The following is a 26,173-nucleotide window of genomic DNA, read 5'->3' as shown; positions in this document are numbered from 1 at the left end:
CAGTCACTTCCACCTTATGATCTACAGAACTGTAAGATAGAAATCTGAGGATTTAATATTATCATTTTCCTTAGTGAATATACTATGAAGTCTCTAGAAATTGCATATGCCCCAAAGTGGCCTAAGAATGCCCCTAGGTGGCAGGACACACTTAATTAATAATACTTGGATTTCGTGATTAGAGCACTTCTAAGAGCTCCTGTTTTCCTTGTGCTGGAGTAAATATCTCCCATTCCTGGGAGTCACTAATGCAAAAAAACTTTCTACAGCCCTTGAGTTAAATAAGTGTCATTCAAGGTGTTTTGATTACATCTTGTGTTTGAGGTTGGGAATGTTGAGGAGGCACTGGGCACTGTACATCACCTATAAAGTTCCTAGGGGAAAATAGATCAGGAAATGTACTGGAAGGAACAGAAAAGCCTCTTCTAATCCTTTCTCCTACTGTCATGGTTACCTAAAGTTAGCGTCTCAGATTAAAAAAAAAAAAGTCATCTCCATGTTACATATGGTTATGTCATTTGAGTCTCCCTCCCTTTCCCACATTCTCTTACTGTTGCATAATTTCTGTTTTCCAGACTCCCTATGTAGAATTCTAAGTTGTGGTGCTTGTGAAGAAACAAACTTTTCACTATTCTCAGTGTCAAATTTCTGTGAAATCCCCGTCCAGGGTTCACTGGCAGGCCACATGAGAGAGACTCAGCCCCAGGTGACCGGGAAGGAGGTTGCATGGCACAGGGCTTGGGTTTCACAAGGTTCTCAGTCGACCAGTGGCAAAAAGACCAAGTAAAGCCATGAAACGTCACCAATAGTCCCCTTTTGGACAATGAAACAATTCAAGAAGGCTGGCTTGTCTGCTGAAGAGAGTGGTCAAACCTCTGACCACTGGCAACAGGACAAGGACTGTGTTAACTACTGGGAATCCCTGAATTCTTAGATGGCTTACTCTGCTCAGATACTACTTAGCAAAATACATGAATATGCCAGGGTAGAGATAGCGCTGTGCAAATACTGGCTGCAACAAGCACGGCAGAGTGGTTTTGAAGTCAAGTCAGTTTGGAAGCAAGGTTCTCAGAATCCAGCTGGGATCTTTAGATTCAATTAGGGTCTTTCACCGAGGCCTTCAGTAAGACTCAGAGTGCTGTTTGTTTCAAAGCTCAAAGCACTTTAGACCCCACCTGGAAGAAGTAACACCTGGGCTCCTCTCAATAAATCAGTGACCCCAAATGTCCAGAGAACAAATGAAGTTTGTGCAGGCTCTTTGTTGTATCTTTAGTGTGTGCTTATTTTTATACTTGATGTCACAACTCTTTATGGTTTTATTGAAATCTTTGTAGTGTCTCATAATGTTTTCTTTGCTATGTTTTCATTAGGTTCTTCATTTTGCAAACAAAATTTTATTTACCATCTTGGCTGCCTGCGACTTGTGGCTAGATGTGTGCTATATTTTAGGGACTATAAGGAAGTATGTTTGAGAGACCAAGAATTTATTCTCACAGTGTGAGAAAGAGAAATACTAACGGTGTCTTCCCAAGATTCCCATTCTCCTGTTATTTAATCAAAGGCTCAGCAATTGCTATGGAAGCACTTTGCATATCGAATGAAGGTTAGTAATCACCTGACTTTAAAACAGGGAGAGGTATGTGGGTGGCTCATCAGTTACGTATATGACTCTTGGTTTTTGCTCAGGTCATGATCTCATAGTTCCTGGGATCAAGCTTGGGTTTGTGCTGACAGCCTGCTTGGGAGTCTCTGTCTCTCTGCCCTTATCCCTCTCACGCGTGCATGCACTTCCTCTCTCTCTCAGAATAAAGAAATGAACTTAAAAAAGAAAACAGGGCAAGTAGCCTGAGTTTTTCCAGGTGGGTCCAATATAATCACACGAGTCTTTAAAATCAGAGGGGGGGGTGGTGTACGGGGAGGTGTGGTTGATGAGGGAGGCGGAGAGAGAATGACTCAACCCAATGTCGCTGGCTTTAAAAAATGGGAAAGAGGGGGTCAGGAGCCTCTAGATGCTGAGAAGGACCCCTTGCACTCAGCCAGCAAGGAAATATAAGACCAAGTCATCCAGCTATGTGGAACTGATTTCAGCCAACAACGTGAATGAGCTTTCAAGCGGATTTCCTTAAGAACTTCTGACACTTTGACTTCAGCCTTGGAAAACCCAGAGCAGACTAGCGGGGGCAGTCACTTCCACCTTATGATCTACAGAACTGTAAGATAGAAATCTGCATTGTTTCAAGCCTGTATTTGATCAGAGTTGTTTTAAGTTTGTGGTAACTTGTTATGGTAGCAGTAAAAAACTCATACATGTAAGACAAAATGCCTTGGGGTACCCCAGTGTCCAGAGTTACTTGATTTAGACTGTAACTGGTAAGGAAGAGAGATCTGTTAAGGGATGAAAGAGAGAAAGAGTGAAAACAAAGGAAAGAGGAGAGGTTTAACATTAAGAACAGTGAAAGCAGGTTAGCCTCCATTCTTTTTAAGGAGACTAACCCCAAGTAGATATTTGCATGCCTCATGGTATTAGTTTTTCACAGGACTGCGTGTGATTCTCATACTTAAATATTTCAATGGCTTTTATTGTTGTTGATACAGGATGGCCTTCTTTATTGTAAACTGCATTTAGTGCATTCTATTTATGTGTATTATGTACAGGTTTGTATTTGGAAAACTGTACCTGCTTACTTTAAGGAAAATAGAAGGGATCTTTGAGAATCTTTTGAGTTTAGATTAATTTTGCCTTACAGGCTGATTGTAGAAACAAACTCCCCTGTAAGATACACCGTTGTCCCACATGCTGCCTCCCCCAGTCACGGCCTTTGGAGAATTTGAGGTCCTAGAAGGAGGCAGTCCATAGGAGAGTGAAGCAGCCACACCCTCTGGTGCTAGAAAGACCCAAGATTCATGTACGCGGTCAGCACATGAATTCTCTCAGCTTTCTCCATACAAAAGTATACCATACGTTTCTCCTTTCCAGGCACACCACTAGTTGTTGCTTTACCTTTTTCTCACACAGAGTAATCTGAGGTGTTAGTGGTAAGTAATCTGATTCAATCTGGGTTCAAATTAGAGGATGAGGGAGGGGATGGAACAGCAAACACACCTGTGATTTTATTTCCTCCATGTAGTTTCCCCTTAAGTGCCCTCTTCACCAGGGAACAACAAACTGATGAAGATGAATTTCCTCATCCATTATAGACTTTGTGTTTGCATAATCTAGCTTCTGTGTTGCTGCTTTCTCAAATCTCTTTGTAGTTTTCTATGTAGGCCTCCCACAGATTGGCTCATTTTAATAAAAATACATTTCTTCTGCCCTCCACAACCTTCTGGAGCCTTCAAAGGTGAATTTAATTATACATATTAAAAGAAGAAACCAAATTCAAAATTTTGAGGATTTCAGTTCTCAGACCAAATTTATTATGTTCAAAGTTGTGTCTGGATAAAAGGCAAGTATAACGTTGAAATATTAATCCATTCATGCCACTTAGTGATTTGAATTATTCACAGCTGCTTATGTTTTAGTTTTATAAGAATATGGCTTTTTATCTCTGCAGCCAATCAAATTGAAAGGAATCTCCTTTGCTTTTAGAGTCCTTACCAGTTGAATTTGTTTTAGTTAGAACACCCCCCTCTTCCTTCATACATTTTATGAGGTGTATTTATAAAGCGTTTACATTTGGTTGAAGCACTTAACAGAAAAACTAGGTAAATTGAACACGAACAGCTCAAGCAAAATGCTAGGCAACTATTTCCAAATTTAAAGTGCTTTGAAGCTGTTAAGCTGTTAAATCCCACTCCCCCAAGCTCTCCTTCCCACCAGAATATAAGTAGATGGTGTTGTACAAAATATTTGGTGGTGTCTGTTTTTAGTGTTCAGTCTACATTTTCTAAGCTGATTTGGGAGCTTAGCTCTAACCCCTTCCCTTTTTATGATATGAAGTCAAGGATCTTCTAGGTAGAGAATAAGCTTTTGAATTCTCCTTTCTTATTTGTAAAAGGGCAATAATATTTATCTTTGCCAGTCTCATGGGGCCAAGAAACTCAAATGATATAATACTCAAGGATATAAACTGTATATAGTGATGCAAATAAGAGATTAGTGACAATGTTACTTCAACATTGTTATGAGCAATAACTTTGTAGACTGACGATACAGAAGGCACAGAATTTATAATTGATCAGAATCCAGAAATCAAACATGATTCCAACCCAGAATATTATAATTATGTTCTAATCTTTATTTCCAAGCATTTAAAAAGTAATAATATGCACAGTGAATCACTACTTTGCACTTTTTGCCCAATTATTTCAAACATGTGTGTTGCTAAAATTGTCAATTTTATTGATTGATTGATTGATTGTCCTGGGTTGCTTTCCCCTGGACAGTCTTAGCGTTTTACTCAGAATTGAAATTTACTTTTGAAGAGTGGAGCAGCCCTGCACCCTCTTCATTTGAGTAAACCTTTCTATTAATATCCTCTAAGGTCACATTCATTTTTTATCAGTGTCACTCTTCTTATTTCATGATGGAATGAATTAGTAAAACCTGGGTAAACAGTTACTTTGCAGTGATTCTTTGGATTTCAGTAAGGGTTATTACTGATCATAAAATCTAAAGAGTGTTGATTTGATCAAGAAATAGGTAACAGAATGGTAAAGCAGTCTGCTTGAGATCACATAGCTGGTTTTTAGCAAGGTATAATTAAAAGCCAGTTTTCCCAGTTCTGGGTCTAATGTTCTTCCAGTATGCAGCGAGGAGGATACATAAAAGAAACACGGCTTACAGCAGCAAGCAGCAAACAATTGGGTTATATGTGACCCACTGCCTATGTTGTAATGTTTTATTGGAACACTGCCTTGCCCATTCATTTACATATTGTCTATGGCTGTTTTCATACTACAAGGGCAGAGCTGAATAGTTGGGTCAGAAACCATCTGGCCCGTCAAGTATACAATATTGAGTATCTGGTTCAGTACGAAAAAAGTTTGCTGATCTCTGTCTTAAAAGAAAGATGACTAAAAAGTCTGGTTGGGGTAATTTGTGAACAGTTTCTTGAGTTTACACATTTGTTTCTAATTGTAATTTATAATATGCTATTTGGCTATTAGACAAAATTGTCTGGCTTTCTCACAACTACAGATTAATGTTAACAAATGTGAGTATATACTTGCAAAAGAAGAGTCAGTACATATGTTCAGAAGGCATTTCCCATTATATGGGGATTTGTTTCCTCTCCTCATAATATATTCTTGAAAACAATGGAGATATTTAATTCAAAGTAGTGGCAACTTAGGCTGGAAACATGATAGCTGTATTCAGGTAAGTGAAGGACCATCCTGTAAATAAAGGGATTTGATGTATTTGTCCTTTAAGTTCAACTAAAATGCACTTTTGCTGGTAAACCCCTGATTCCCCTCCTTCCTTCTTTGGACAGAATTAATCACTCTCTTCTGTGCCTCCAAAATACTTTGTACAGAGTACTATTATGACATTTATCACACTGAATTACAGGTAGTTTGCCCATTTGTCTCCCTAGTTGATTGTGAAGTCCTTGGAAGTGAAGACAATACCTTACTCATTTTGGCATGCCCATCATGGGGCTCAGTCTCTGGCTCATAGTCGATCAAAATGCTTGATGAATGAATATTAAAATCTGAGAGGGCAAAGTGAAGACCAGAGTGACATTTTATTACAAAGAACTTTGCCACAGTACTGGCAACTGATAGAAAGATGTCCTAAGCTGCTAAGATGTCCTCAGAGACCAGAACTTGAGGTTAGAATGCCCAGGTTTGAATTTTAGCTGTGCTGTTTACTATTTGTCTTTGGGTAGATTCCCTAATGTTTACACCTCAGTTTTCTCTCCTTTGAAGTGGTGGTGATAGAAGCAGCAAATAGTTTTCTAGGTATGGTCTGTAGAATCCTGAGGATTCCCAAGATCCTTTTAAGAAGTCTGTGAAGTCCAAACTATTTTTGTAAGACCTTGTTTGCCTTTTTCACTGAACTTCATTGGCAGTGCAAAAGCCATTGTAGGAAAACTACTGGTACCTTAGCACAAATAAATAAAGCAAGTTAAAATAGTAGTAATTACTTTCTTTTTCATCATATACTTACAGAAAAAAATGACATTTCATTTAAGAATGACCTTGATGGAGTAAAATTAGTAGTGAAGTTTCAATCTTTGTGTACAGTGTCCTTTTAAATATTTTGTGTGATGAAATGGGAAGTATGTATAAATCAGTTTTGCCACATTTTGAAGTACAGTTGCTGTCTTGAAAAGTACTTGTACTATTGAGTTGCCAGCTGAACTAGCCTCTGTTTTACATGTAATACCACTTTTACTTGGAAGAGTCATTTGGAAGAATCCAGGCTTTGGCATTTGGCAGTTATCTTCTCAAAAGTTAATGAAGTGAACTTATTACTTCAAGGAAAACAACTAATAATACTTGTAGCCAATGAGAGAATTAAGCTGTTTGGCAATACTTTGAATTTTGGAAAATTTGTATTTTCCACCATGAGCTTGAGAGGCTTCTCAGTATTTAGACTGTTCTTAAGAGATTGGCAGTGATGTAAATGGGATTTTCGAATATCGTATAATAAGACAGTACTTGGAAGATTTACCTAACTTAAGGAACTGGTATTTTCCAAATGAGCAGTGCATGATGTTAGAAAATCCGCACGAGTCAAGATCCATTGAAAGTACAATATGGATGTACCTCAACCAATAGAGTTAAGGTAAGAGTCATTATATTAAGGGTTTTGATAGGGTTTCAGATTTTACATTGCATAGAATCCTTTAGAAAATACTGCTGTCATGTTTTGGTGTGGTATCAAAGAAGAGCATGTGCAGAGTTCCCCATCCCCCCCTCTTGCAACTACATACTTGCTATGTGAGGCCACTTTTCTCCAGTACTTCAAGCAAAACAACATACTGCAACAGACTGAATGCTAGAGCAGATAGGGAAATCCAGATGTGTTCTATGAAGGCTGACAAAAAAATGTAAAACAAAGCTGTTCGCACTAATTTTTTTGTTTGCTTTGACTAGGTTACTTAATTTATGAACCTGAGTTGAGAATTCAGATTACAGTTATCATAAAAATGGGTTTTCATTTTCATTTTGGGCAAATACTTAATTTCTCACTTAAAAAAAAAAAAGGCTTATTCATTTTTGTGAGAGAAAGCATGAGTGGGGGAGTGGCCAGACACAGATGGGGACGGGGATCACAAGCATTCTCTTAAATTTCGGGTAAGAGTATAAATTTGTACTAACTCTTTGGAATTAATTTGGCAATATCTGTCAAAACTTAAATTCACATGGTCATTGAGTCAACAATATAATACACTGTTGTTTGTAATAGCCAAACAAAAAAATGGCTCTAAAAGTACAAGACAGTAGAGGCAGGTTAAATAAGTACATCTCTAAAGTGAAGTAGCTTATATTTTGCAGGCATTAAAAATAGGTATTTATGTGGAACTATGAAAATATTTTCAAGATTCTAAAATATGAAAGTATTTTTTAAAGATCCAGAAAATTTTTAGCAAGATTACATTGTACATATAATTTGCATTTTTCTGTTTATAGAGCTAAATGCCCAGAAACTAGGAACCAGAGTTATATTAGGGAAACAGTGATGAAAGATCGAGGAAGAGGGGCGCCTGGGTGGATCAGTTGGTTGGGCAACTGTCTCTGTCTCTCAATAATAAATAAAAGTTTAAAAATTAAAAAAAAAAAAAAAGATTGAGGAAGAGGTAGTAGGGGGCATTCACTTTGCACTTCACACCCTTACGTGTTGTTTTAGTATTCTTGATCATATGCACTTTCTTCTTTAAAGAATTGAGGTGATAATACTTATAATGAAAACTACTTGAGATAATGTCTAATCTCTTGGCTTATAGTAAATGCTCAATAAGTGTTGGCTGTAGAAGTGAATGACTGCCTCAGGTATTTGTGTGGTGCCACCAGTAGAGTGTTCTCCAAGAAATGGCTAAATGATAGCTTGACAGAAATGTCATAGGTAAGAATTCTGCCTCTAAGTATATGTAACTGACTTATCGGGTTGAATTCTGATACTCTCTGGATCTTCATATTTTTGAAAGAATGGCCATAGTATTTAGAGAATGGAAGTTGTATATCAAATGTCTTCCACCAAACGGTTCTCTGAGCCACCTTACAAATCTTCATAATTTATTTTCCATCCATTAATTTTTATAGCATTCATTTTTCCCTTCAATTTTGTACTCAAAGTTTGGAGGGGCTGCTGGGACAAATAGACTAACATGCATTTAACTTGATGCTGTGCCATGTCAGGCCATTTAGTATACTTGCTTCATATTGCTTATTCCATACAGTAGAATTTATTTAGTTGGATGCCTCTGTTCTTAGGATAAGTTTATCTTTAAGATATGTTTAGCCAAAAAAAAAAAAAAAAGGAAAGAAAAAAAGAAACGTTTGCCTTCATAAATAGCATGCCAGATTTTATTGTATTTTTTAAAAAATCACTTAGTGAATTGCCAGCCCTGCTTTTTCAAGGGTCAAAATATAGTTGCAAAAACGTATACAGACTGTATGCAAATATATCTTAGAAAATATTTGGGACTGAAGTTTGGACCTGAAATGGATGCACCTTTCTGGAAGAACAGAGATTAATAATTTATCCCAAGCATCTTATTGAAAGAAAAAAGCCAATTTGAATAATGTTAGGAGATTAAGCACACCAGTATTATTCTTTATTTCTTATATTAATGAAATACGATACAAAAACTCAATAAAAATTACATTAAAAACTCATAAACATTGTTCAACTCTTTTTTCCCTATTAGTCATATTCATGAAACTAGCATTTCTATTTAAATGGTAGTTAACAACAATAGGATTTTAGTGAGCCAAACAATACATGGGCTTATTCATTTACTCACTGGACATCTGTTACATGCCAGACCATGTGCCAGGTCCTAAGGCCTAAGTTGTGAATAAGATAAATTTCTTGCATTTTAAAAGTTCAATGTCGGGGGCACCTGGGTGGCTCAGTTGGTTAAGCGGCCGACTTCGGCTCAGGTCACGATCTCGCGGTCCGTGAGTTCGAGCCCCGCGTCGGGCTCTGTGCTGACAGCTCGGAGCCTGGAGCCTGTTTCAGATTTTGTGTCTCCCTCCCTCTGACCCTCCCCTGTTCATGCTCTGTCTCTCTCTGTCTCAAAAATAAATAAAAACGTTAAAAAAAAAAAAAAAGTTCAATGTCCAGTGGAGCAGAGAGACGTATAAACATGTAAGAAATTATGGGAGGGAAAAAAGAGTATGGGGTTTTAGAAATCAACAAATTTAAAACATGAGCTTCACCACTTTTGAATTATAGTCCTATTTTTTTTTTTAATGTTTACTTTTGAAAGAGAGGGAGAGAGAGTGTGAGCAGTTGAGGGGTGGAGAGAGAGAGACACAGAATCTAAACCAGGCTCCAAGTTCTATCCTTGCTTCAAGGATTTCATCTGTAAAATGGAGATAATATTTTCATTACTTGGGTTTTTTATGGGTTAAACAATCTATTCAAAGAACAAAGCCTAGAACTAAATCTGACAAATGGAATGTATTTATTACCCTTAAAATCCAATATGAAAGGTCATATAATATGGGCATAGACAAGAAAGAAAGTGATTAATTTGAAGATGGGGACAGGTAAGGAGAAATTTCTTAGAGAAGAAAGTAGGTAGGATAAGGAAGTGTTCATAACAGAGGGAAGAATTCCAGCCAGAGGGCTTTGCCTGTACAGAGGCATGGAATTTAGGGTAAAGTGTAAGGACTGTGGATTGTTGGGGAGGTTGTAGCCTAAGGTACAGAAGGGTTGAAATGACCATGGAAATTTAATGGTCCTTAATCACAGAGGACATTTTATATCCTGCAAATAATTTGCTGCAATAGGAATGACATAAATAGATTTGAGCAGTATTTTGAAGGTAGACTTTATGGAATTGAGTGACAACGTGAGACTGTGGGAGTGAAGAGTTACATATTTTTCATTTAGGGTAGTAAATTGTTGGTATCATTAATCAGAAGAAGCAATTTAGGAGAAGTAGGTTTGGGAGAAAATGATAAACTTTATTTCATTTTATTAAATCTGATTTGTCAAGACTTTAGGAGAGAAACCTAGGTTGAAGATTTGAGAGTCCTAAACATTCAGACAAGGGTAGAAGTTAGGCATCCCAAGTTTTTAACGTGGCTGTGTTGTCCATCAGCTTTGTGACTAGTATGTTCTCCCTTGTTCTGTGAGAGCTTAAAAGCAACTTAACTTTGTAATTGGGAAGTCTCACCAATGTCAGGGCCTTAGCTCTAAATTTTCTCATAAATGCAATTCAAATAAAAAACTATCCTATATTCTTCATAGGGTTGTTTTAGGGATCACATTTTTTGATAACTCAAATCCCTTTAAAATATTGCACACACAAGCAGAGAATGACAAAAATAGCAATTCAAGATTTAGATTCATATCAGCAGAAATGGAACTGTTAGTAGATTCATTAATTAAAAGCTCATTTTATAGTTAAATTATAAAACCTCATCATCTATCATAAAGTAGCATGATAGTTAGGAATGTGAGCTCTGAGTCAAACTGCCTGAATTTGGATACCAGCCATTTACATCTTGATCTTTGGGCAAGTTACTTAACCTCTTTTCTAAAATGAAAACAATCACAGTGTCTACCACATAGGTTGTTGTGAAAATGAAATCAGTGTATTTAAAGTATATAGGACACTGGCCAACTCATAATTAAGGCATCCTTGTGTAAGAGATGTTTTTACTATTATCAGAGACATTGGTGGCATCATAATCATTCTCATCAACCAGCAGAACTTTAGTGCAGTGGGGAGGATGTTGGAGATAATCCTATCAGTTGTATAGATGAGGAAAAGGAAGCCCAGGATAGTTAAGGTATACTCAAGCATGTACACTCAGCAAAACACAGGATTGAGGTTCAAGTACTTTACAGCTCCATACACTTACTGTTAAAGGAGGACCTTGTGCCTTCATGAGCAGGTTAAAAGAAAATACAATTGAGGTTGATAATTTGTATGTCTCATGAATTGGAAATGTTATGCTTTGTTAGTAAATTTGCCTATGGTCAGACGTTCCTTGTTTATGATATTACTTCATGTTGAGCATGGATTGTAATGGGGATATGTATGTGTGACTATCCGATAATATTCAGAAACAATACATATATATAAAAAATATTTAATAGTTACTCAAAAATAGTTGCAGCCTGCCCAGCATTCAATGGGAAACAAAATACCAAGATCCATGAGACATTTTCATGATGTAACTTTGATTTTATAAATTTTTCTGATTTATTAAGTTAAACTCTTACTTTAAGAGGATATTTTCTTGTTTTCTAAGTTTAAAACTTAAAATATTAGACTTGAGGCTAAAGTTATTGAACTTGCACATATGCACGCAAAACACTGATAGCATCAAAGAATATTATTTAATAATACTTGAGTTTCATATAAAATATTTTCACCTGCAGAGCCCAGAGCATTTCATAAATATAGATACTGTTAATCAAAGACTTGAATAAATAGATGGTTTTTGTATTTTACCCTGAAGATAAATAGATTTGGATTCTTATTGAATTTGTGTAGTCGACTTTAAGACTTAGGTAGAAGTGATAAAAATGAGTGGAGACTTTTATCATCTGCCCATAATAAGTGCTGCCAAATAAAACCTTTGCAAGTGTTACCCGAAAATAGCCAAACAGTCAGACATTAAATATGAGAAACTAAGGTAAAAATGGCAAAGAAAACAAAATAAACAAAAAGTATTAGTTAAATGGTATAGATGAATTAAGAGAAAGCATGGAATTGATCTAAACACACATTTATACAGCCTCAATTTAAGCAGTCTATGAAAATGAATAGTTCTAGGTCTGCTTAGAAGTGCTTTATAATTGGAGTTTCGTCCTCTGTTTCCTTTTAATTTGTATTACTCATTTTGTTTTTTCCAATCTGAGTTCCGTAAGCTCTAAAATTCACTTTTTTTTCAGTGGGACATTTTATTTAGTAAAACTCATTAGGGCCTAGCTTACTAAAAGCTCATACTGTGCGGTTTAAGTAATTTGTAGTGAATGGCAGAATTTAATTCTTGTTTATGGCTGAATAATATTCTATTGTACATTTATCTATCTATATATCTCTCTATATCTCTATCTATCTATACCGCATCTTTATCCATTCATCAGTCGGTGGACATTTGGGCTCTTTCCATAATTTGGAAATATTTGATAGTGCTACTATAAACATTGGGGTGCATATGTCCCTTTGAATCAGTACTTTTGTATCCTTTTAGTAGTGCAATTGCAATGATGTGGATGGAGCTAGAGAGTATTATGCTAAACAAAATAAGTCAGAGAAGACAAATACCATATGATTTCACTCATGTGGAGTTTACAAAACAAAACAGATGGACTTAATGGAAAAGCAAACCAGAAAACAGACTTTCAACTATAGAGAACAAACTGAGGGTTACTCAAGGGGAGGTGGGTGGGAGTATGGGGTAAATGGGTGATGGGCTTTAAGGAAGGCACTTGTGATGAGCACTGGGTGTTGTATGTAAGCAAAAAATCACTAAATTCTACACTGGAAACTAATATAACACTGTGTTAACTAACTAGAATTTAAATTAAAACTTGAAAACAATAGTAGTGAATATCTAGTAACCATCATGGTATTGTGGTCACTGCTTTTGTTGTTCTGTGATCTTGGCACCTTGGGTTGCCCAAGTGGATAAAATACTGGCTGAAATAAACCCGTCACCAACATACTTCTGGCGCCTCTGCTCTTACTTGACCTTCAGAGCATTCTTCATCTGTTTTTTAGTGGGCCCACTTGTCCATATCGGTCAGAACATTGGCATCACATTTTCACGTAGAGTCGTGTCCACCACAAACTAACTGCTTTGGCTTGAAGATCTTTCTCAGCCATGTCATGGCCTCCTTTTCCCCAGTCCTCGTAGCCTCTGCAAACACACACAAAACTGCTTCTCTTCTCTGGCGCCTCTCTACCCTTTTTCTCCATCAGAGTCCCACCCAGTCTCCGCTCTTTGATGAACACTTTATGGCCTTCTCCAAATCTTGGCACCTCACAGTGGAGCAATTATTGTTCAGTGTGGTTTTATGAGGCTTGCTATTGTCTCAATTATATTTTAAGCTTCTATAGGAAAAGGACCATGTGCTTCATTTCTGTAACCTACATAGTACCCAGCTCAGTGAGGAGAAAATAGGTTAAACATCATAACAAATGCCTGTTAGCAAGTTAAGTACTGTGACTGCATTGTGCTTTTAAAAGTCCATTTTATGTTTACACTACTTGTTTACAGTGGGATTACTTTTTCTGAGCCATCAATTATTAGCGATTTACATGAAAATAAATTTTACTTATATACAGCTCTATACGTGACAGTTTTTGTTGAAAAAAAAAATCTGACTGTCTTTGTAAATGTAGAACATATTAACAGCCAAAACAGTTTGTATGTTTGTGATGGTATTTTTAGACATAAGCACTATCTGTTTTAATTCATCTTTTATTCATATACTCTGATGATGGGTTGTTGTTGCTGTTTTCTATATAAAACTGTTTTACTTTGTTTTCTCAAGGTCCTGGATGTTTTAATCTTAGAGGAGACCAAGTTGAGAGCAGATTTTGTTGTTCAATCTTTGTTTAGTCATAATAAAATAGACTTCTAAGCCAAAATACGCAAAACTGTGATTGAAATATAAAATTCAAGTGGGTCTTACTTCATGATACCAAAAATGGCAATTGCAGATAAAAACATTATACACCATTCTGTGACCGAGGAAAAATTCCCCAGAGAGGAAAAACAGGAATGGCCTTTGGAATGGTGCTTCACTCTTTCTCGAGAGCTGGTCCTGAAAAGAAAAAAGTGGAATTGAAATGGAGCAATAATTTAATGGCTCATTTCCTAAACAGAGATAGCCCTGTCCTGCCAATCAAAGCAAGAGTGCTCTTCTCTTCACTGGGAATTAAGATCTTTAGTTAAACTATTTTTTTATGCTTTTGACTATAGATTATATTCTAAATTAAGTATAGAAAATATTTTTTGGTCTAGGAAGTTAGCTTAGGTGAAAATAATTTTATCTGCAGAAACAGCACAGTAAAATGACTTTCCTTTGGGTGTAATTTTGAAGAGTTCTCTTTTTTTTTTATCTTAAACTCAGATAAAGTACTAAAAATGTATTTTAGTAGAGACTTAATAAATATTAAATTAGCCAAGGGCTGTATGTATATGGAAATTAAGAAATCTTGAGTATTTACGTAGAATTTTTGATCTTTCTATATGGAATTAAAACCTTGGTTTCCTTATGTCAGATCTACAATTAACTACAGTAAAACATCCTCCCATTCCCCCTGGTAACTCCACTTTGATTAAAACATGTTTTACCTTGATGCTTTTAAATAATCCAAAATGTACAATTAGGAATTATCCTATTTGGTACAAACCCAAAGTAATTCTGCAAAACTTTTTCCTGCTAAAAGGACCCAATCAAAAAAGAAAAATTGTTTGACCTAATTTTTTGCTCAAATGAGAAAGTTTCATTTAGAATTGGAATTAGTTATTGAATAAGGTGCAAAAGGAGATGATTTAGAAACTTAGGAAAACTCTTCAGGTACCTCTTTGCACTCAATATCCTTTGATTTTATGACAATGCTTTCACAATGTATTTAATCCTGATAAGAAAGCATAGCCCTAACATAAAGGGGGAAACACTTGAACTGCAGAGTGATTCCTCGTAACTCTTACTCCATTTTAGGCCACTTTCAGTCTTCTAAAGGGATTTATTAAGCAAACTAGCTGGCATGTTTGAAACAATGCCGTTTGCAAATGCCAGTTATGTGAGTATACAATGCCGTTTGAAAATGCTCTTATGTGAGTATACATATATGTTGATATAATGCCGTTTGAAAATGCCGTTTGAAAATGCCAGTTATGTGAGTATACATATATCTTGATATAATAAAAATAGACTTGGCATTTGCCTGACTTGCCTTTTTAAGAAGAGAGAAATGTGTAAGAAAGTGCAATCTATATAGATAATTTTAGGTAAGAATGAACAAAAAAACAAATGGAGCCATTGTAATCTCATTCCTTTCAAACTGTGTCCTAATTTTACTTTGCAAAGAAGATAGCTCTTCATGGAATACTGTTACCGGTGAAGGTACGTAATTTTGAAATGAGCTTTGTTCTTCTTAGGCTCTTGCTTTCTCTTCCATCACTTCCTTCCCTCTCTCCCTCTTTTCTCCTTTCCCCTACTCTTCACTGCTCATAGATACATTGAACAAAATGTATTGGCTATTGCACATGCCACATGGGCCAGGCATACGCTACAGAATAAAACAGATGTGGTCCCTGTCCCTAAGGAACTTAAACTCTAATAAAGAAAGGTCTTGAAGCAAATCATTACAGTTAATTAAATTTTCAAAACTAGGGAGTGTAAGGTATATCAATTTTCAGTAATGACCCTGCATACAATACACTGAGTATTTATAGAAACTTGTGTGTGTGGAGTATTGAGTAAATATGGTTCCAGACCTAAGGAATTGATACTTTAAAACTGACTGGTTGCTATGATTCATATATGGACATTTTCTGTGTACTGAACAGTTAGATGAACCTATGTACTTTTGGGCTTTCATGAGGTCAAATATGAGCCTGTGCACAGCCAGTGGTCCCTAGGTCTTAGTCTTCACTTACTTCAAGTTTCCCTGGATGCTGCCTTCATTCACCCCCAGCCTCCATCTCCTCTGAACCCCCTGAAATCACCATTTCAAACCCAGGAGTCATAGCTCAGGTCCAAGGCTAACCTGAGCTTGATTTTACTAGAACCAATGTATGATTGTTGTCCCCCTGCTAATAAAATCTCCTGATGCTAGATTGTACCCTCCTAGATGAGAATTTGAGGAAGATAGCAGTGATCTGGTTCAGATTACATTCTTTTTTTTCCCCTGAGTTGTCCTGAATTTCTATTTTCATTTTCCTCAAACCCACCTTCTTCCACAGGACTCGCTGTCTTTAGCAATGGCTCCTTCTAAGTCTATGGCACTCCTGCAGTGGCAAATAATGATGCAGGGTGTGTTCCAGAAAGAAGCCTATTGCTTCTAGCCAGTCATTCTCTCTTTTAATATATCACTATAGGATAAAATATCCTATTGGTTATTTAATAAATTATTTTTCTCTATATGGTACATTATTATGCAGTAATTAAGCAAATAAAGGTACTTCTGTTGCCCTGAAATGGAAAGATTTGAATAATCTAAATGTGAATTAAAGAAGTAAATTAGTTTCATAGAGTCTATCACTGTATTGAGAAACTTTATACATGCAGATATTTACATAAATATCTGTAAACATAAATGTATGTATACATATGTGCATATATGTATATGTCGGCTTATATGTGACCGAAAAATAAGTCTGGAAGGAAACATACCAAATTGGTATCAGTGATTATCTGTAGATATAGAAATAGGTAGACATAGCAGCAAAGTTCTAAGATGACTCCTGCTAAATGGCTTGGGTTCCTGGAGCATCTCTGAGCCAAGCTCTGTGGTCAGATGGGTAGCTTACTGTGAGGAGGTGGCCTCACCCTAAAGCCAGGAGCTTGCATCAGGTCCACCCAAACCACGTGTATTAATAGCTGGGGAAGGGTGGCTTTTCCCAAAGGAAGGGATACTGGATGCTGGACAGTGAATACAGAAGTAGTCCATAATAGTACTGTTCCAGATTTCCTGATCTGGTTACAATATAGGTGTACTACTTTAATAATCGAGGTTACATATGGTGAATCCTAAAAGATAAAACACAAAATACACAGAATATCTTCTATTTAAATTGTCATGGAGGCTGAACTAATATTTACACCAGAAATCATAAAGATAAAAACAGTACAGAAAAGGTGTACACCCTTTACCTGTACAGACACTTTGATGAATAAACCCTGTATAGTATTTCTAATAAATTGCCACTCTTATTTGTTTATGAATATATTACCCTTTATCACATTTCTCACTAGACTAATGCTTGACATTAAGGTCTTGCAGATGTGAATTTTAGGATTTTCTGTGACTTGTTCTTGTGTAGTCACTATGGTTATTCTAGAATTGCAAAGTAAAAGTTTTTTTCATTAAATCTTATGGTGCTTTTGGATTCCATGCGGAAATTAAAGTATTTTGCAACATTGTAGGAATAGAGAAAATTGCTTAGAAGTAATAATGTTCCTTAAAAAAAAGGACTAGCAATCCAGTAAAAAAAAAACTAATAAATTTTACTGGTCTTATTACCTGACAAGCCAAAAACATCCAAGCCTATGGGAGAAACCCTCATCCTCAGACGAGGTGAGTCCGGAAGTCTGTCATTCACCCCAGCCTCTGTCCCCTGTCACCACCTCAGCCTCTTTTGTCATCCTAGGGAATGTACATGGTATTCTGTGTTGCAGGCCTGACAGAAGTGAAAGTGGTTTCAGCTTTACCCATCTCAGAACATTATCAGAGAAACGGAAGCTTCTAATAATGAGTCATGGCACCCATTATTGAAGTTTGAGAGAGATTAATTGTATTATTACTTTGAGGAAAACCACATGGTTGAGACCCAAATAATTTCCCAGTAGTATGTAACAAATTCAAGTATCTTTCATCGTGACTAATCCGCTCTCCAGCTGAATTAGGCTATAGGCTCTTTCTCCTTCAGCTCCATGCACTGCTGCTAAGAAGCAGAAGCATCCTAAGGATATTTGAGGCCCATCAAAGCCCTCATCGTGGCCCAAGTTGTGACAAGCACCTGTGTATCTTAGAGTTAAACCCTCCTTCCCATGAAAACAATTCAGCATATCTTTATAGGCTGTTTAGTAATTAAGAGATCCAGAAAGGGGTCATATGCTTCCCAGTAAAACACGATTTTTTGGAGAGGGGAAAAATTAGCTTCTCTGGAAACACACTCTATCAAATTTTAACCAATTACTTCCTCAGTGTGTTACGGCACAGTTTTTCTGCCTGAAGGATTCAAAGGGAGTCTTGTTACTCGTTGGGCTGGAAATGATAGCTGCAGCCATATGTGAATTCTGTATAGTCCTTTTTAGCTGAACATTGATAAGTGAATTAAATGCAGCCGTTGTAGTGTTTTACCAAGTTAAGTGAAAGGCAAGCAAGTGAGAAGAAAGAAATTAAGAGGCCTAAACAAGGGATAAGCAAAAACACTTAGAGCTGGGAGTCGGGAATGAGAGGGATGCTGGCAAGGCAGAGCGGTGAGGACGTCTGCTCCAGATGGCAGGCATTTAGGAGAAAAAGACGTCACACCAGCGACCAACCACTTAGAGCTGGCGTTGGCATGGTTTGTCTTTGCTTTTTTCATAATGCGAGGCTATTGCTGTTTTGCAAAGTGTGTGAAAAGCTTATGGAACTCAAGTATGGGGAAGAGGAGAGCAGTGGAGAAGAGGTAGAGTTTTTCTTTTCTTTGAGGTTATTCTGGGTGTGATGCCATTGGGTAGTAAGTAGGGCTTAAGAACATATTTTGACTGAATTGTTTTTGCTGTTTACAACTCAAGAACTGTCTAAGTGATGAAGCACCAGACTACCCTGTTATAGAAATGCAGGAATGGTTTATTTCAGTTTTTGAAGGTCTTTATTTTAATACTTGATTTTCTAGGAGGGTTGAGAACACAGAAAGAAATTATTGTATTTACCTAATGCGTTACTTAATTTGCATAAAGTAATACCATATTTTGGTTGGAAACTGCTTGCTATTAATAACGTATATACCATACTCTTTTGAATAGCTCCTGATTTTAGAAAATCCAGGTAGCATCTGACCAAAAACAAGTTAAGAAAAATTATCCATAAATAGTAACCATAATCCTATTCTTAGTTTTATCTATAGTCAGAAAGTAAAAATAGTGATATTTTGGTCTTCTTTATTCTGATTCTATGTGAAATAGTAGGTGTGTATGTTTATATGCATAACAGTATTATGTTATTGCTACAACCCCAATGTCTAGAAGAGTGTCAAATGCATATTTGTGTAACCAGATGTATGTTTACGATTAATATCTTAGTTCTTCATTGGACTTAATATACTATTACTACCTGTGAGGCCATTAAGAGGCCAGACCGATTCATTGATAGGACTTTGCTCTTTTCCTGCCTACTAGCCAGTCTTCCATTTAATATTTTCTGTCTGCCAAAGTAGAATAAGTGAGCGCGAAGTTGAAACGGCACTTTTTTACTTAAAGGAAAGGCAGTGTGTTAGTTACCACACCAAGGAGAAAAAAAATGAAGGTTAACAGCTGTCTCCATGATTTTCATGTAACTCCTTTAGGGAAAGGTGATTTCAGCTTTACTCATCTCAGCATATTTTCAGGGAAATGTAAACTTTTGATGATGTCGAAGATTATGAATCATGACATCCATAAATGAAGTTTCAGAGAGATTTAATTATATTGTTACTTTGAAGAAAACCACACAGAACCATATTTAGGTACCAATTCAAAATAATTTCATTCAGTTTTCACATCTCTGTTTTTCTTTTAAGCTATCTGGTAAACATCCAGAGATTCTGAATGCTTCTCCCTGATAGATGCAAAGAGCATTTAAGCTAACACTCAGCTGTTTGTTTATTATGTTTTCAAACTTTTCCCAGTTCCTGTTTAGTATTCAGTGAAATGGTGTAAAGAAAACCATCTGCACTGCAGCTGCAAAGGGATTACCTTTGGTTCTTCTTTTCAAAAAGAAGCCAAATGCCCCCTGTGCACAGCCCTGGCCAGTTGCTTGGATCTTGCACCATATGTTTTCTACAGTAGTCTTGGAGCGAAGTCAATTAATAGCTCAGAAGATACAATTAGCCTTTTAGTGACTGCATTCATTAATAAAGGGCTGCCTAAAATAAAGAAACTCTTGATTCCCTGCCCCTATTGTAATTGCAGACTAAAGATTTGAAATGTTAGATAATAGGGAATTAACTGCTATCCTCAGACTGTGGCACATGCTCTGATATCTATAGCCTACTGCCGCCATGCCACATTCCTAGGTGTATGGTAGGATATTGGCACAAAATAAAAATGAAGTTATTCTCAACAGAATGTATTTAAATGGAATCTTACAGTCCTTATCTTAAGACAGACAGCTTATGTGTCTATCCAAATACATATTTTAAGCAGATACTGAGTGAAGAACATGTAGTGAAATGTAATTATTGTAAGAAAATAATGATTTTACAACTTCCTGTGCTTACCTTAGCAATATTTTTTAAGGTAAAATTAAAACCCTTTGAAAATATTTCAGCCAACTCACTTGTAACTATTTCTTAAGAACCTCTAGGCCATGTGTAACTTTAGAAAACATTATAATCATAACACATGGATGTTAAGTCAATGCGTATCATCATTGCATTGCAGAAGTTACACTGGTTTCTTCTGAATTATATCTGGTTTGAAGGAAGGTCCAGAATAAGTCAGTTGGCGCTAGATGGGGGTCAGTTTTGTGAGAATGACAGGACTTGCATATGGAATTGAAAATTTGTTGTTTACTAGGTAGGCTGACAGTTTAAATGACTATAAAATTAATGAGGTAGCATTAAAGGGATGAATTTAAAGATTCCTAAATGTTAAATTTTAATCATCTTTAAAATATATGTGTGTATGTATATTTAAATGATTTTCTCAGATTACTGTTTTGGGAGTACCAGTTACTTTCATGTGAGTCCTAAGTAATTTATTTCAAAGTATCAAGTACTTCCTTGGCAGACATTAGACTTTGTGTCTGAGTAACTATGAGAAGGAAGGTGCCACTAACAAAGGAAAGTCATTAAGAAGAGGTAGGGGGTGTTGCCTATTTTTGCTTTGTTCGAGATGGAAATTGAGTAAAAGAGTTTTTTATAATACATGTTGCAAACTTGAGATGCACCTTTAAGTTGGTTTTTTTCCATGGCCAAACAGAGAAATGTCTTTCTGGGTTAAGAATAAGGAAGAGGATACTGAATTAGAAAAAATGGAGCTAACTCTATCAGCTTTAAAATGGAACAGAACTCCATGAAGACTAGAAGAATCTGCTCCAAATAAAGCTGCTCTGACGAGGGAAAAACAGGGTAAATGAGTCAAGGATGTATAAAATTAGAATATGTTATTGGCTTTAATGTGCACATAGAAAAATGTTAAAACCAAGAGCCATAATAAGCCTATCAGTAATGACCAACAAGTGATACAGAGATAGATACTGTCTACTTCATTATGGTAGCAATTCATCCTAAGAAAATATTTAACTCTTTTTTACTGCTTTTTACTTTCTCAGATTCCCTTGTAAATTCTGGCAAGATTTTCTCATCTTTCATATCACCCTTCTCTGAAGATGCCAGAAAATTTGAGGGTTTTTTTTTAAAAAGCATTTGAATTGGATCATATTTCTATATTGGGAAGTTAACCAGAAATTTGGCAGGCATAGATCTGAGCACAGAAATATCTTATTATCTTAATTGCTATTTTAGTGTGTAGTATCCCTTTAATTGGATATGTTTTTTGAGGCCAACCGTTTCTCTTTTTTTTCCCCCAAGATTAAAAATTCCTCATGCTTAACATAGAATGAAGAGAATTATCTTCTAAAGCACACAGATAATAAGGGCTGAGACATGGAATACTTTTGAAACTACGGATAAATCTTGCTAGTAGTAAAAGAGGTTTAATGCTATGTTAGATCCATAACACATCTTCTTTCCATAGTCTATATTTTATCACATTTTATCATGTTAGTCTATTAATGTTTACATGAGGTAAATGGATGGGAAACAGCAGGTGCATCAGACATAATGAAACATTATGGTATAGTGAAGTCTAAAGTAAATCACCCAGAATAATGAACTTCAGAGCCAGAACATGAACCAACTCTTTTGAACACTGACATTTGATCTCCTTGTCTTGAATGTATATAAAAATTTTGCACTGTTTTCCTAGTACATGAATTTATGGATTAACCTATCTATCTTATTACTTCCTCTGTGATCAATAGCAAGCTTTCCTAGTAAAGGGTGCAGTCTTTTTTCTTAAAATGGAACAAAGATAACTGGTCTACTAATTGATTTATGGGATTAATGGTTTGCCTACTTTAGCAACTTATCAAACTGGAGTAGTTTACTGAAACCTTGAAAATAGACTAGATAATGCCAAATATAAGGTCTTTTTGACCTTTTTACCTGGCATAAAGTATGTGCTCTGAGTTTAGCATTATGCAACTTCATTAATTTAAAGATTGAACAAAGGTTTCAAAATACTAGCTCTAAAACCTAACACCTGATGGTAAGGCCAGTGTATTCCATTGTTACAAGGGAACTCACAGTGTTTATGTGGTTGTGATCAAATACAATTTCATATTCTACTGTATTTTTGTTAATATTTCTAGTCTACATTATTCCCTTGACATGACTGTTCATAAATCTTGAATTAGTAAGTTCAACGGTAAAAGTTTTGTTAATTATAGGATCTTGGGATTTTTCCTGATGCAATTGAAAAAAATTCAATTGGATTTTATTTTTGAGAAGGTTTAATGTATGTCTGGACACCTGAAAAATCTTTTAATATTAGCTCTGTATTTGTCTATTCTGATCATTCAGATATTTGACCATAAAATGAATTATTGATTGATTCTGTGGTCTTACACTGTGCCTATCCTGTGCCAGAAATTTTTTTCTGAGTTCTGTGGATTTTGCTAATACACTATTCATTACCCTCATGAAGGTTACCTTCTAGTAGTGATTTGTATAATTGAGCAAAATTTACCAGATACCATTCCGGTAAGGCTTGGTCTTAAAAATTTTAAGATTTCTGTTAAAGTTTAATATACATTATGTTAGTGTTAGATGAAGCACTTCCTGGATGTCATTGTTATTTATTTTGTGGGACTTCTGAATTACTCTCCTATCTTTTAAAACTGGTGAGACTTATTTACAGTTCAAGAATAGGAAACACATCAGTATGCCATCTATGGTAATATTTACAAATAAAACATTTGTTTTCAAGCTGTTCAGGAATATGAATGTAATCAGTAACCTCATTTCCTTATTACAGATGATGTCTTGTGACACAGTGGCTATAAATGTACAAGTCAGGGTTAAGCATTTGAACAAAAATGAGAGAGGGTTTATTTCTCTGCCCTAGACCGGCAGGGTTGCTCTGAATATTTACACAAATTTCTTAAATGCTGTATTTACGTGTTCTAAATTATCCTCAATGGCCTCGTCAAAGCTAGATTCTTGATGTATCTGCATTCCAACCCCTGGTGGAAGTGGGTTGGGAAAGAAGTGCAGTGAAAGCTGATCACGTTTAAGTTGAAGATAACCAGAAATTGTGTGCTTTACTTTTCTCCCATTCTGCTGACCCAGATGTGTGTGAGCCTTACATGCTGCAAAGAAAGCTGGGAAATGTAGTGTTTACTTGAGTCAGCTTGTGCCCAGAAAAAATAGGAGAATGCATTTGGAGGATTAGTGTGCCACATGACTCAGTGTACATTAGAAACCAGAGTTCCAAAGTACCCTGGCTTCTCATAGGGTTTGGTGATAAGTGAACCATTACTCTTCTAGACATCAGACTCCATGAAGTTAGGTTTTGCTCCAGAAACTGAGCACACCCTACAACCAGATAGTTCATATTAATAGTTCATGGTGATAGGAACTTTCACTATGAACATATTCAGTGTTCAGAAGGTTCTTTTAGGAGTACTACGTAGAATGTTTTTTTTAATGTAAAAATAGTAATTGGAATGAATGGAGGATAGTATTTAAATAAATATTAAATATTTAATAGCCTGATCATGGTGTGAATGTTTACCAATCTTAGATATTTAAGTTTATTAGTACATGCTTAATAGGGCATAATAGGCATCCTATAATTCATTTGTTTTTGTTTTTTTAATTATTTTAACATTTATTCATTTTTTGATTCTGACAGAATGTGAGTGGGGGAGGGGCAGAGAGAGAGGGATACGCAGAATCTGAAGCAGGCTCCAGGCTCCGAGCTGTCAGCACAGAGCCTGATGCGGGGCTCAAACTCATGAACTGTGAGATCATGACCTAAGCCAAAGTCGGTCAGACTCCCAACCGACTGAGCCACCCAGGCGCCCCGTATAATTCATTTGTTTTTAAGAGGGTTTACATGCAGATTCAGAGTAGCACAAGTTAGATGTAGAATTTTGGAAAGTGAGACCATACCCTCATTTACTCACTGATTTACTTATCTTTCAAATACTCATTTTACCAGTTCTTAAATTTCATCCTCTATCCTAATCACAGGGAAATATAGGTGAGCAAATTCCTGGATGGTCCTGTTCCCAGAGTTTGTTTCACTAAGTCTTGTGTGATGTCAGAAATTTTGCATATCTAACAAGGCCTCAATTGATGCAATGTTGCTGGTAACAGGTCCACACTTTGAGAACCACTGCATGGCACTGTTAAATTAAACTGGCAACTGTAATTCCCCAGACCCTCTTTCAAGGAATGATTTATCCCAGCTTCTGGAAGCACTACCTGTGGACAGCCTGTCAGCCCCTTTAGGGACTGCCTTGGTGGCAGACAGCTACCTGGTCCAAGGTCACACCTGTTCCCAGAATGGCCCACATGAAATGACTGCCTGCAACAGAAGTATAAAGACCCAACACCAGCTTCTCAGCCTGGCTTCCTGGCTGTTTCCACCGCAGAGCCCCCTATGGAGTCAGCAGACTTCTCCCTGGGCTTTATTCTACTTTCTCCCCCTTCCTTCTCAGGTGTTGATCCCAAGGGCCCTCTCTAATAAATACCCTGAACACTAGACTTTGTTTCAAAGTCTGCCTTTCTAGAGGGGTCACTCTTCAACAGTAATGGTTCAGCTCATAGTGTGTCTCTGTGGCCATCAAATTGAGTCTAAGCTCTGCAGTTTGATATTCACGGTTGACCTCAACTGGCCATCCCTGAACTCTGCAGTGCACACCTCACTGCTGCTTTCTTATCCCCCATCTCCTGTCTGTCTGACCCTTAAGCAGCTCTCCACAGTACCTTCTGTGCATTCCTGTCTCATGCATTTGGTTCATTTTGTTCCTACCACTCAAAATGCCTTTACAACGCTGTCCATTTTCCTGTCCTAATCCTATGTGTCCTTTAATGCTCAGATCCAGACTGACTTGGTTCAAGAAGTCTTTCCTATGAAACCACTATGGAGCTGATCTTAACCTTCCAGCAGTAATTATGTTTATAACCTATACTTGTGCTCATTTCCAGAATTCATGTAGTATTGAGAAATGAAAATTTGTAATGTTCGTACCTGTCCTTTTAGACCGAACTCCCTGAGGGCAGTACCTTTAGTTACCCTTGAACAGATCAACTGGCCCAGAAATAGGTAGCACCGTGTTGGACGGGGCTGAGTAATGAGCCCATGTGCTTTGTAATTTCTCTACTGGCCTTCCGTATCTATCTTCACACTTCATTCTCTTTACAAGTTCCTTAGGGACCGGCTTTGTTTCCTAGCTTTATGTTCTCATGGTTCTGAATGCTGTACTTTGAAGAAAGCAGATGTTCCATAAATACTTAGTGAATAAAGGAACCTTGTATAGTTAGTGGTTTTTATGGCCCATAAAAAAGAACATGCTAATAATATATATCCTGAATAGAAGACCATGTCTTACAATTTTATTACACATTTCTTGGTATTTGAATGTGTATAGTGTCCCAAGATAATGAGCTCCTCGTAATCTAAATATTTTACAGTCCATATATAAATAAAATTACAAAATAATGCCATACGATATTAATTTGAAGTAAACTACAGCACTCTACCTAACAATGTGGGGAAAAAATGTAATAAAAGAATTAGTGTTATACCTACCAAGCCACACACACACACACACACACACACACACACACATACACACAAATTATCTTTAAAATAAAAATTCCTTTTAAATGTAATTTTACCACTGAGTTAACCTCAAGTCTTCCAATTTCATGAAAGTTCAGAAGATAATTTTGTGTAACTGGGTTTTAACTTCAATTTTAAATTATACTTTATGCTAGGCTAGACCCAGGTGTCTTACCTAGATTCAAAGATGGGCAAGATCATTGACTTGGAGTTACTTCAACTTTGCTTTTACTCTGGTCGATTCCTAACACAGCA

At 36.5% G+C, this 26,173-nt stretch overlaps 1 protein-coding gene across 1 annotated transcript in view; it reads left to right on the top strand.

Moving 5' to 3' along the window:
• IMMP2L (inner mitochondrial membrane peptidase subunit 2) overlaps positions 1–26,173 on the top strand; it is an 879,044-nt gene that overhangs the window by 722,461 nt on the left and 130,410 nt on the right. The window lies entirely within an intron of this gene.

This window comes from Panthera uncia, chromosome A2 (assembly GCF_023721935.1).
Source record: "Panthera uncia isolate 11264 chromosome A2, Puncia_PCG_1.0, whole genome shotgun sequence".
NCBI lineage: Eukaryota > Metazoa > Chordata > Mammalia > Carnivora > Felidae > Panthera > Panthera uncia.
This window is presented reverse-complemented; position numbering and strand designations above follow the sequence as displayed.